Here is a 13459-nt window from a genome sequence, read left to right as displayed (position 1 = left end):
AGTTAACAAGATCCTTTCCTGTGAATATGAATACAATGATGTACTGTATGTACTTCATGGGTTTAGAGTTGTGATGAAAATAACAAATAAATAAATGTATGACTAGTCAACATTATTTGGGCTGAGGGTTATGTGTATAATATCACAATATTACCACAATAATCGAAAATAGTAAAGATTAATTGGAACTCAAGCAAATATCCGAAATATTTGAAATTGTGCTCTCCTTCACACATCGTGGTACTACTTTTTTCATGTATCTCTCATATTATATGTAAACTCCATGTTGGGGTTGTGTGTAAGATATGCAGGGCATGTTCAGACAGAAGGACACATGCTCTAATTACTCACCCATGTGCACCGACTACGACTAACATGCATCATACATGCCTCACACATCCAATAGAAAACCTCTAGACTAACATGCATGTTATACTTGCTACACACATCCCATAGAAAACCATAAGACTTCCATGCATCTTAAACTATGCTACACACACTCCATAGAAAACCATTAGAGACATTTCCTTGGTTTGTAGATGTCATATGGTGTTCTCCAGTTGGACCAGCATCACATCAGCTAGCAGAGCACTTGTTGTTGGCTGAAGTCCTCTGGACTCATTGGGAGATAAGAGGGAACAGTGGTAATCACTTTCAACTCAAGTGATTATTCTGTCTCAGTCGCATGGCACTGTGTAATGGGATTAGATTTCAGTGCGACCAAAAGCCCTGCTATCACTGCTACACTCACTTGTCTCCCGACTGTTGGAATGTATTTTTAAACTAAACTGAAGGACAAGGAGGCAGAGGGTGTTTGGACAATACAGGCAGCATAAATTAGTTAAATGTGTCTGGAAATATCCTATAAACGTCATGTGAAGGCTCAAATAAGGTTTTTAAGAAATGAGGGAGAAACGGGCACAGGCATTGTACAGAAGAAGTGTCTCTTGATACAAATCAAGACAGCACTTCCTGGAGTGTGATGGACTGGAAGAGACAGGACATCACTTATTGATGAGCCTTGGTTGTTCAAGGAGAGACATATTCTCCCTTCAAGGAGATAGTCTCCCCATTTTGACTGTATTATGAGAACATGGACGCATGTAACCAACAAACCAGGCCATGGCCATGAACTCTCTCTCTCCTAATATTGTAACCATACCGACTGCTTTTGGCCCATAAGAACCAGGAGGGTGAAAATACTTTCTCCCTCTCTCTCATTTCAATCAGGCCTTCCTAGAGCTTTAGAGAGGAATTCCAGGAGGAGAGGAGCTTGCTGTGCTGCTCTCTCAGATTTCCTGCTTTTCCAGCCGATGCCAGAGTAGGGGGATTTGGGGATTTCTCTGAGCCAAACAATAGAGAAATGATGTGGAATCAAGAGCGAGGCACAGACAGATTTGGCTGAGATCAGGCGACCTTCGCAGAATAACAATGAGCCTCTCTTTCTCCTGCCGAGCGCAGCGCAGCGCAGCACACAGGGCAAGCATGGTGATGCAGAGTGGAGAGGAATGGAGTGAGTGCGTGAGTGTGTGTAATAGTTTATCTGTTTGATGTCCTCGGGATGATTATTTATTGAAAGATCTATCCCTGCTTCACGTGGAGAAGTATTGTCCAAACAGACACACTCTCTATTGAATTGTAATGGTCTACATCAGGGATGGGCAACTTTGATGGGGGTGGTGGCCACAAAAAAACAGAACTCATCATGAGGGGCCGCAGTGGCCTCCCCACTTGGCGTGCAATTTTTTTTAGATGCCCCTTTCGTGACAGCAAAGAGAAAACACGTTTTTGTTCTAAAGTTAATTTACTCATTTTGCCATGGGGTGGAGAGAAAAATTAGCAGTTTTAAGGGAATTTCCTGCAATACTACACATTTTGCCAAACAGAGTAATACTCACGGATGACTAGTAAAACTCAAACCAAGTTTATTCACCCACTGGGTCACACAGCTGCATAAGACAGACATGTTTACACAAGCACATATATTTATACCTTCCTCTTATGCTGAGTCTCCTCCTTGCACATCTGGACAGCCAATACATCTCTGTTGCTAGACAGGACTTTAGTGGTGACTGTTCTGTCTCACTTCATCTGACCTGACCTCGGCCCAAATTTCTCACTCCTCCCCAACTCACGGCTGTCCTACCTTATCTGTTGACTGAAACCAGACTGTGGCCCTTCTCCTCTCCATAGGATACCTGAGATTTAACAATAACATGTTCTGACAGAATCTAAACTTTCTCACTCAGTAGATTTCCATACCCTCAGTTCTAATATGGTAACATGAATAGGGATATTTCAAGTTTAGAAGTTAGTACCCAACAGGGTGGAGGCAAATGTTTGCAGTTTTTAATATGATAACTGATGATTAATATATATACACAGTTGAAGTCGGAAGTTTACATACACCTTAGCCAAATACATTTAAACTCAGCTTTTCACAATTCCTGACATTTAATCATAGTAAAAATTCCCTGTTTTAGGTCAGTTAGGATAACCACTTTATTTTAAGAATGTGAAATGTCAGAATAATAGTAGAGAGAATGATTTATATCAGCTTTCATTTCCTTCATCACATTCCCAGTGGGTCAGAAGTTTACATACACTCAATTAGTATTTTCTTGGTCTTGGCTGATTTCTTTAGATTTCCCCATGATGTCAAGTAAAGAGGCACTGAGTTTGAAGGTAGGCCTTGAAATACATCCACAGGTACACCTCCAATTGACTCAAATGATGTCAATTAGCCTATCAGAAGCTTCTAAAGCCATGACATCATTTTCTGGAATTTTCCGAGCTGTTTAAAGGCACAGTCAACTTAATGTATGTAAACTTCTAACCCACTGGAATTGTGATACAGTGAAATAATCTGTCTGTAAACAATTGTTGGAAAAATTACTTGTGCCATGCACAAAGTAGATGTCCTAACCGACTTGCCAAAACTATAGTTTGTTAACGAGAAATTTGTGGTGTGGTTGAAAAACGAGTTTTAATGACTCCAACCTAAGTGTATGTAAACTTCCGACTTCAACTGTATATATATATATATATATATATATATATATATATATATATATATATATATATACAGTGGGGAGAACAAGTATTTGATACACTGCCGATTTTGCAGGTTTTCCTACTTACAAAGCATGTAGAGGTCTGTAATTTTTATCATAAGTACACTTCAACTGTGAGAGACGGAATCTAAAACAAAAATCCAGAAAATCACATTGTATGATTTTTAAGTAATTAATTTGCATTTTATTGCAAGACATAAGTATTTGATCACCTTCCAACCAGTAAGAATTCCGGCTCTCACAGACCTGTTAGTTTTTCTTTAAGAAGCCCTCCTGTTCTCCACTCATTACCTGTATTAACTGCACCTGTTTGAACTCGTTACCTGTATAAAAGACACCTGTCCACACACTCAATCAAACAGACTCCAACCTCTCCACAATGGCCAAGACCAGAGAGCTGTGTAAGGACATCAGGGATAAAATTGTAGACCTGCACAAGGCTGGGATGGGCTACAGGACAATAGGCAAGCAGCTTGGTGAGAAGGCAACAACTGTTGGCGCAATTATTAGAAAATGGAAGAAGTTCAAGATGACTGTCAATCATCCTCGGTCTGGGGCTCCATGCAAGATCTCACCTCGTGGGGCATCAATGATCATGAGGAAGGTGAGGGATCAGCCCAGAACTACACGGCAGGACCTGGTCAATGACCTGAAGAGAGCTGGGACCACAGTCTCAAAGAAAGCCATTAGTAACACACTATGCCGTCATGGATTAAAATACTGCAGCGCACGCAAGGTCCCCCTGCTCAAGCCAGGGCATGTCCAGGCCCATCTGAAGTTTGCCAATGACCATCTGGATGATCCAGAGGAAGAATGGGAGAAGGTCATGTGGTCTGATGAGACAAAAATTGAGCTTTTTGGTCTAAACTCCACTCGACGTGTTTGGAGGAAGAAGAAGGATGAGTACAACCCCAAGAACACCATCCCAACCGTGAAGCATGGAGGTGGAAACATCATTCTTTGGGGATGCTTTTCTGCAAAGGGGACAGGACGACTGCACCGTATTGAGGGGAGGATGGATGGGGCCATGTATCGCGAGATCTTGGCCAACAACCTCCTTCCCTCAGTAAGAGCATTGAAGATGGGTCGTGGCTGGGTCTTCCAGCATGACAACGACCCGAAACACACAGCCAGGGAAACTAAGGAGTGGCTCCGTAAGAAGCATCTCAAGGTCCTGGAGTGGCCTAGCCAGTCTCCAGACCTGAACCCAATAGAAAATCTTTGGAGGGCGCTGAAAGTCCGTATTGCCCAGCGACAGCCCCGAAACCTGAAGGATCTGGAGAAGGTCTGTATGGAGGAGTGGGACAAAATCCCTGCTGCAGTGTGTGCAAACCTGGTCAAGAACTCCAGGAAACGTATGATCTCTGTAATTGCAAACAAAGGTTTCTGTACCAAATATTAAGTTCTGCTTTTCTGATGTATCAAATACTTATGTCATGCAATAAAATGCAAATTAATTACTTAAAAATCATACAATGTGATTTTCTGGATTTTTGTTTTAGATTCCGTCTCTCACAGTTGAAGTGTACCTATGATAAATATTACAGACCTCTACATGCTTTGTAAGTAGGAAAACCTGCAAAATCGGCAGTGTATCAAATACTTGTTCTCCCCACTGTATATATATATATATATATATATATATATATATATATATTTAAATTGGTCGGCCAGCGGGCCGCCAATTGCCCGTCCCTGGTCTACATCATGGGGCCAGAGATTTAAAGCTGCACCATAACAAGCGTTATTACAGTTAATCACTCAGAGGGAATACAACCTGTATTGGCTACAAGGCAATCTTTCAAAGTGCTACGCTGTAAAATGTGAAATCCTCATCCCCCGGTTTCACATTTGCTTGTTTTGTGTGTAACTTAATTTTCAAGAGTACATTTTTTCGGGGGAAACATTAGATAATGAATTCTCCTCTTGATCAGTATAATCAACCTGAAGGCAATAGCTATAACCCAGGTGAAATGTCACATCATCATGCACATATAGTACACATAGTCATTAAGTATTATAGGCTGACTGTAGTGCTTATAGAGCAGGGCTCTCCAACCCTGTTCCTGGAGAGCTAATATCCTGTAGGTGTTTGCTTCAACCCTAATCTAGTGATCATTATTCTATTAATTAGCTGATTGATGAGATGAATCAGGTTAGTTACAACTGGGGTTCAATCAAAACCTACAGGAGGGTAGCTCTCCAGGAACAGGGTTGGAGACCCCTGCACCCATGACCCATCTTGTCAAGGGCTAAAGGCAGAGGAGAAAATGCTTCATATCTGTGCTATTTGTTGAGTGTGGTCTGGTCTGACTTTGTGTGAGCTTGTTTGGACAGGGAGGGTTATCAGTCTCTGTCTGGGCTTCCACCTAACCCATCATTAGACCTTTTGTTATCCCTGTCAAGGGATCAGCAGCTGTGAAAACAACAGGTCAGGGAGGAGAGGAGAGAAACCTCTAGCCATGTCCATCAGTGCCCTTTGTTCTCCCACCCACCTTCACCCAGCAGATCGATGGGTCAGATAATAAGCTGATGGTTGACGGATATGGTCAGCTGCATTTACATTTAACAGTAATTAATAGAGACAACTTTTAAAGGCAACGGAGAAATCACATTATTGCAGACAAAGCACTGTTGTGCTTTTAGTGCGTTTTCATTGGAGAAGAGAACACAAATCTCTATAATCTGAAAACATGTTAAATTACAGATAGTAGGCTGATAGTAGGCTGATACAATAAGCCTTACTTTCATAGGCATTACATGTGCCTAGCATCGCTGTAAGGACCGATTCAGACTTAGGAAATGTAGGCCTTTCCTATGCACTTTTCAGTATTGAAATTCAGACTTACCTTATTCAGTTGCGTAATGCGCTCTGCAGGTGTGGTTACCTTCCGCGCACTGAATACATTTCATTAAACTGCTGAAAACCCTCCTACTTGCTGGCCAACAGATTGTCTCGTGGAGTTTTCATTCAATAGGGTTTTCTGTAGATTTATCTTAAGTCATCTCTATAAATGCGGTGTACCGTATCGTTGTATATGTATATAAACTCAGCAAAAAAAGAAAGGTCCTCTCACTGTCAACTGCGTTTATTTTCAGCAAACTTAACATGTGTAAATATTTGTATGAACATAACATAATACTGCAACTGAGGTATAAACTGAACAAGTTCCAAAGACATGTGACAAACAGAAATGGAATAATGTGTCCCTGAACAAAGGGGGGGTCAAAATCAAAAGTAACAGTCTGTATCTGGTGTGGCCACCAGCTGCATTAATTACTGCAGTGCATCTCCTCCTCATGGACTGCACCAGATTTGCCAGTTCTTGCTGTGAGATGTTACCCCACTCTTCCACCAAGGCACCTGCAAGTTCCCGGACATTTCTGGGGGGAATGGCCCTAGCACTCATCCTCCAATCCAACAGGTCCCAGACGTGCTCAATGGGATTGAGATCCGGGCTCTTTGCTGGCCATGGTAGAACACTGACAATCCTGTCTTGCAGGAAATCACGCACAAAACAAGCAGTATGGCTGGTGGCAATGTCATGCTGGAGGGTCATGTCAGGATGAGCCTGCAGGAAGGGTAACACATGAGGGCGGAGGGTGTCTTCCCTGTAACGAACAGCGTGGAGATTGCCTGCAATGACAACAAGCTCAGTCCGATGATGCTGTGACACAACGCCCCAGACCATGACGGACCCTCCACCTCCAAATCGATCCCGCTCCAGAGTACAGGCCTCGGTGTAATGCTCATTCCTTCGACGATAAACGCAAATCCGACCATCACCCCTGGTGAGACAAAACCGCGACTCGTCAGTGAAGCGCACTTTTTGCCAGTCCTGTCTGGTCCATCGACGGTGGGTTTGTGCCCATAGGTGACGTTGTTGCCGGTGATGTCTGGTGAGGACCTGCCTTACAACAGGCCTACAAGTCCTCAGTCCAGCCTCACTCAGCCTATTGCGGACAGTCTGAGCACTGATGGAGGGATTGTGCGTTCCTAGTGTAACTCGGGCAGATGTTGTTACCATCCTGTACCTGTCCCGCAAGTGTGATGTTCAGATGTACCGATCCTATGCAGGTGTTGTTACACGTGGTCTGCCACTGCTAGGACGATCAGCTGTCCGTCCTGTCTCCCGGTACGGACTTTGCGAATTTATTGCCCTGGCCACATCTGCAGTCCTCACCTGCGGACTCTTCTTTACTGCAGCCGATGTGAGTAAAACATTTAAACGTGTTAACCCTCGCAAGGCTACAGGCCCAGACGGCATCCCCAGCCGCGTCCTCAGAGCATGCGCAGACCAGCTGGCTGGTGTGTTTACAGACATATTCAATCAATCCTTATCCCAGTCTGCTGTTCCCACATGCTTCAAGAGGGCCACCATTGTTCCTGTTCCCAAGAAAGCTAAGGTAACTGAGCTAAACGACTACCGCCCCGTAGCACTCACTTCCGTCATCATGAAGTGCTTTGAGAGACTAGTCAAGGACCATATCACCTCCACCCTACCTGACACCCTAGACCCACTCCAATTTGCTTACCGCACCAATAGGTCCACAGACGACGCAATCGCAACCACACTGCACACTGCCCTAACCCATCTGGACAAGAGGAATACCTATGTGAGAATGCTGTTCATCGACTACAGCTCAGCATTTAACACCATAGTACCCTCCAAACTCGTCATCAAGCTCGAGACCCTGGGTCTCGACCCCGCCCTGTGCAACTGGGTACTGGACTTCCTGACGGGCCGCCCCCAGGTGGTGAGGGTAGGTAACAACATCTCTACCCCGCTGATCCTCAACACTGGGGCCCCACAAGGGTGCGTTCTGAGCCCTCTCCTGTACTCCCTGTTCACCCACGACTCTCAAGGCCATCAGACTGTTCAACAGCCACTACTAACATTGAGTGGCTCAACTCCAGCCACTTTAATAATGGAAAAATGTATGTAAAAAATGTATCACTGGCCACTTTAAACAATGCCACTTAATATAATGTTTACATACCCTACATTACTCATCTCATATGTATATACTGTCCTCGATACCATCTATTGCATCTTGCCTATGCCGTTCTGTACCATCACACATTCATATATTTGTATGTACATATTCTTCATCCCTTTACACTTGTGTGTATAAGGTAGTTGTTGTGAAATTGTTAGGTTAGATTACTCGTTGGTTATTACTGCATTGTCGGAACTAGAAGCACAAGCATTTCGCTACACTCGCATTAACATCTGTATACTTCTGGCCCTTCTTTTGACACTGTGTTAACAACCCTCCAGGCGAGCTTCAATGCCATACAACTCTCCTTCCGTGGCCTCCAACTGCTCTTAAATACAAGTAAAACCAAATGCATGCTCTTCAACCGATCGCTGCCTGCTCCTGCCCGCCTGTCCAACATCACTACTTTGGACGGCTCTGACTTAGAATATGTGGACAACTACAAATACCTAGGTGTCTGGTTAGACTGTAAACTCTCCTTCCAGACTCACATCAAACATCTCCAATCCAAAGTCAAATCTAGAATTGGCTTCCTATTCCGCAACAAAGCATCCTTTACTCATGCTGCCAAACATACCCTTGTAAAACTGACCATCCTACCAATCCTCGACTTCGGTGATGTCATTTACAAAATAGCCTCCAAAACCCTACTCAATAAATTGGATGCAGTCTATCACAGTGCCATCCGTTTTGTCACCAAAGCCCCATATACTACCCACCACTGCGACCTGTACACTCTCGTTGGCTGGCCCTCGCTTCATACTCGTCGCCAAACCCACTGGTTCCAGGTCATCTACAAGACCCTGCTAGGTAAAGTCCCCCCTTATCTCAGCTCGCTGGTCACCATAGCAGCACCTACCTGTAGCACGCGCTCCAGCAGGTATATCTCTCTAGTCACCCCCAAAACCAATTCTTCCTTTGGACGCCTCTCCTTCCAGTTCTCTGCTGCCAATGACTGGAACGAACTACAAAAATCTCTGAAACTGGAAACACCTATCTCCCTCACTAGCTTTAAGCACCAGCTGTCAGAGCAGCTCATAGATTACTGCACCTGTACATAACCCATCTACAATTTAGCCCAAACAACTACCTCTTTACCTACTGTATTTATTTATTAATTTATTTTGCTCCTTTGCACCCCATTATTTCTGTCTCTACTTTGCACTTTCTTCCACTGCAAACCAACCATTCCAGTGTTTTTTTATTTTTTATTTTACTTGCTGTGTTGTACTCACTTCGCCTCCATGGCCTTTTATATTTTTATTTATTTATACATATATTTGTTTGCCTTCACCTCCCTTATCTCACCTCACTTGCTCACATTGTATATAGACTTATTTTTTTTCACTGTATTATTGACTATATGTTTGTTTTACTCCATGTGTAACTATGTGTTGTTGTATGTGTCGAACTGCTTTGCTTTATCTTGGCCAGGTCGCAATTGTAAATGAGAACGTGTTCTCAATTTGCCTACCTGGTTAAATAAAGGTTAAATAAAAAAATAAAAAAATAAAAATCTGCTACCCATGTGTATGTGACAAATACAATTTGATTTGATTTGAGCCACCCCAGTCATAGACTGTTCTCTCTACTACCGCATGGCAAACTGTACCGGAGTGCCAAGTGTAGGACAAAAAGGCTTCTCAACAGTTTTTACCCCCAAGCCATAAGACTCCTGAACAGGTATTCAAATGGCTACCCGGACTATTTGCATTGTGTGTCCCCCAACCCCTCTTTTATGCTGCTGCTACTATCTGTTTAGCATAAATGCACAGTCACTTTAACTATACATTCATGTACATATGTACATATTACTTCAATTGGCCCGACCAACCAGTGCTCCCGCACATTGGCTAACCGGGCTATCTGCATTGTGTCCCGCCACCCACCACCCGCTCTTTACGCTACTGCTACTCTCTGTCCATCTTATATGCATAGTCACTTTAACCATATCTACATGTACATACTACCTCAATCAGCCTGACTAACCGGTGTCTGTATGTAGCCTCGCTACTTTTATAGCCTCGCTACTGTATACAGGCTCGCTACTTTTTTTCACTGTCTTTTTACTGTTGTTTTTATTTCTTTACTTACCTATTGTTCTCCTAATATCTTTTTTGCACTATTGGTTAGAGCCTGTAGGTAAGCATTTCACTTTAAGGTCTACACCTGTTGTATTTGGCGCACGTGACAAATAAACTTTGATTTGATTTATTCGAGCTCCACCCCAAATGAATAGCGGGTGAATAGCATGCTATTCGCAATTATTTTATCTTATTTTACTTTTATTTATTCAGGTTAATCTCATTTAAGAGACACTTGGTCTAATCAAGACAGGAGCAGAGGGGAACAATGTTTGAGACAAATATCAGACATACTGTAACAACTTACAGACATACGTAGACACCATTCAAAAAATTTGTGGGACGTAGACACACATACATTTCAATTACAAACATACAAGATACATAGATACATAGATAGATACATACAAAATATGTCATATGTACCACCGCATCAAGTCCTAATGACAATCACATTCCTCACATCCCAATACTCGTGATATCTCCAGGAGTGATAAGTATAATTTTTTTCTTTATCTGTTGTTGTCTAGTGTTGTCTTTTTACTAGATAGGGCCAACTACTTTAAGTGCTTCCTGTCTTCCCAGTAGCCTACCTGGTATGTAAACTGCTGACAACTATTAACTAGTACTAGCAGATGATTGTTGACATATCACCCAGGATTAAGGGGCAGGGCAATTTGTGACTATTGTTTTTGTAATCAGTGGCTGTATTGGAGGGGGAGTGGTTTCTCCTCTCCTAGGCAATCAGCAATTAGTATCGGGAGGTGTGCTCTTCACCTTTGCAAGGGAGTTAGCTATTAGTATTAGTCAGTGGTGTAAAGTACTTAAGTAAAAATACTACTTAAGTAGTTTTTGAGGGTATCTGTCCTTTACTATTTATATTTATAACTTTTAGTTTTAGTTTTATTCCTAAAGAAAATGATGTACATCCAAAAGTACTCCTTACATTTTCAATGATTAACAGGACAGGAAAATTGTCTAATTCACACACTAATCAAGAGAACATCCCAGGTCATCACCTGCTACATTTGTATATTATGTCTGAGTGTTGGTGTGTCCCTTGCTATCTGTAAATAGCAAAATAAAGAAATGTGGCCATCTGCTTTGCTTAATATAAGGAATTTGAAATGATTAATATTTGTACTTTTACTTTTGACACTTAAGTATATTTTAGCAAATACATTTACTTTTGATACTTAAGTATATTTAAAACCAAATTCTTTTAGACTTTTACTCAAGTAGTATTTTTCTGGTGACTTTCACTTTTACTTGAGTTATTTTCTATCAAGGTATCTTTAATTTTACTCAAGTATGACAATTGGGTACCTTTCCCACCACTGGTATAAATGTACTTCAGTCTCCCCTGTTTTCTCAGCGGCAGCTGTAAGGGGGTCTCGTCGGAAAACTAAGACTGTCGCGGAAGCAAAGACGGTCCTGCCAAGGTGTTCAAGGAAGGAAAGAGAGGAAGGCTTCACACCAGAACGGAGCGTGCTCAATTTGACTGGAGCGCAGATCGAGTTTTCAAAAGGCTGGAGCATTGGCCTTCTCGCTTGCTCCAATTTGCCTTCAGTAGCGCTCCACTAGGCATCACTTCACTTCACGAGCTCAGGGCATACCCGGCCCAGCATGCAATTGTAGGCTATTTGTGTGCTGCTATAGCCCAATGCTTTAGCTACTGTCATGGAGTTTAAAGAAACTGATAAAACACACAGGTGCAAAATCAAGGTGACTTACAAAGATGAGGACCAACAGCAAGAGAGTGAGTGCAGTGATGTAATGTCCACAACTATGTCATTGTGGAATCTGAAAAGACACATATCCCAAAAGCATGAAAGTGTAATACGTGCACATGCTAACATAAATAAATTAAGTGGGTAGCTAGCTAAGTGTGTCATTGTAGCAAAGCATTCATAAACAAAAAATCTGATCTCTTAAAAGTTTTGTTAATGTTTGTTCTGTTATCTATACAATAGGCTATCATAGATTTTGGCCCAATAGGCCAGACATATTACCTCTTTCAAGGAGCTTTCCGTTTTGATAGGGTTATTTTCCCAAAAACATTTAGGCTTACCTATAGAAAAATTTAAAAAACAACTCTGCATTCCTGCCCAGCCTGGCAAGAGTGGCCTGAAGGGTGTTTAGTATCCACAGTGTCTATGCAAGCGCGGAGAGGGTATTCTCTGCTGCTGGCCTGCTCTCCGGGCACGAGCCTGAAGCCACAGCCTCTGGCCAAACTCGTGTTTCTAAAAGTGAATTCAAAGGCACTGTAGACTGAGCCTAATAAGGTATTTTTCGTAAAATGTGTATTTCATTCTAATTAAGTCACAGACTATATGCACAATTTATTGACTATAACTGTTTAATACAACAAAATGTTGTTTAAATGCTGAGTGCTTAATGTTCCTGCCAGCCTAGTGTGGCGCACTCGCAAATGCTTCACAATTTATTTCTTTGTAGTCTATAATTTTTTAATAATTGAAATAATATATTAATAATATAGCCTAAATAATGCATTTTCGTTCCTTCTTACGCTGCCTGTCTTTTTCAGTGTTTGCATGCTATTTATTACGACATGTAGCCTATTTAAAACAAATGATGGACCCTTCCTACAGTCACCTTTTCATGTTGTTTATTGGAGTGCGTTTGGTTCCAATACTTCAAAACCAAATGGTAGTTCCAGGTAGTAACAAAAATAGATGGTTGTTGGTTCAATTGGGGATTTTAATGAATGGAATGTAGCAGTTTTTTCCCTCTGAGAGAGGAGTGTTTTTTAGGGGTGCGATTGGAAAGGAAGTGAAACACGTGGACTGCTCAACTCCGCCAACTCCGCTCACATACTCTGCTCCACACCACTCTCTCACTTTGGTATCTTACCTAGTTATTTTCAGATCTCATTTTGCTCTTTTGTATCATTGGCAACTACAGTATGTGTGTGTTTTCTATACCTGTTCGCTCCTTTCCCTGTAGGCTTTACAAACACTTCCCATCCCTTGGCTGCATCTCTTCTAATTTAGTGTACCCATGTGGAATTCCTGGTCTCTGGCAACGTTTGGAACGGTCAAGAACGCCGAGTTCATCTCAGCCTATGCAGCCCTTCAGTCCCTTGACTTTTTGGCTCTGACGTAGACAGGGATCACCCCAGAGAACACTGCTACTCCAGCTACTCTCTCTTCATCTGACTACGTTTTCTCTCATAGTACGAGAGCATCTGGTCGTCGCGGTGGTGGCACAGGGCTACTCATTTCTCCTAAGCAGAGATTTTAAATGTTTTCCCTCTCTTACCTGTCCATCTCCTCATTT

General features: G+C 42.3%; 1 protein-coding gene across 4 annotated transcripts in view; it reads left to right on the top strand.

Annotated features, from left to right (window-relative positions):
* Positions 1–13459, top strand: part of LOC139558136 (plexin-A2-like) — a 71857-nt gene that overhangs the window by 24550 nt on the left and 33848 nt on the right. The window lies entirely within an intron of this gene.

Source organism: Salvelinus alpinus, chromosome 2 (assembly GCF_045679555.1).
Source record: "Salvelinus alpinus chromosome 2, SLU_Salpinus.1, whole genome shotgun sequence".
NCBI classification, from domain to species: domain Eukaryota; kingdom Metazoa; phylum Chordata; class Actinopteri; order Salmoniformes; family Salmonidae; genus Salvelinus; species Salvelinus alpinus.
This window is presented reverse-complemented; position numbering and strand designations above follow the sequence as displayed.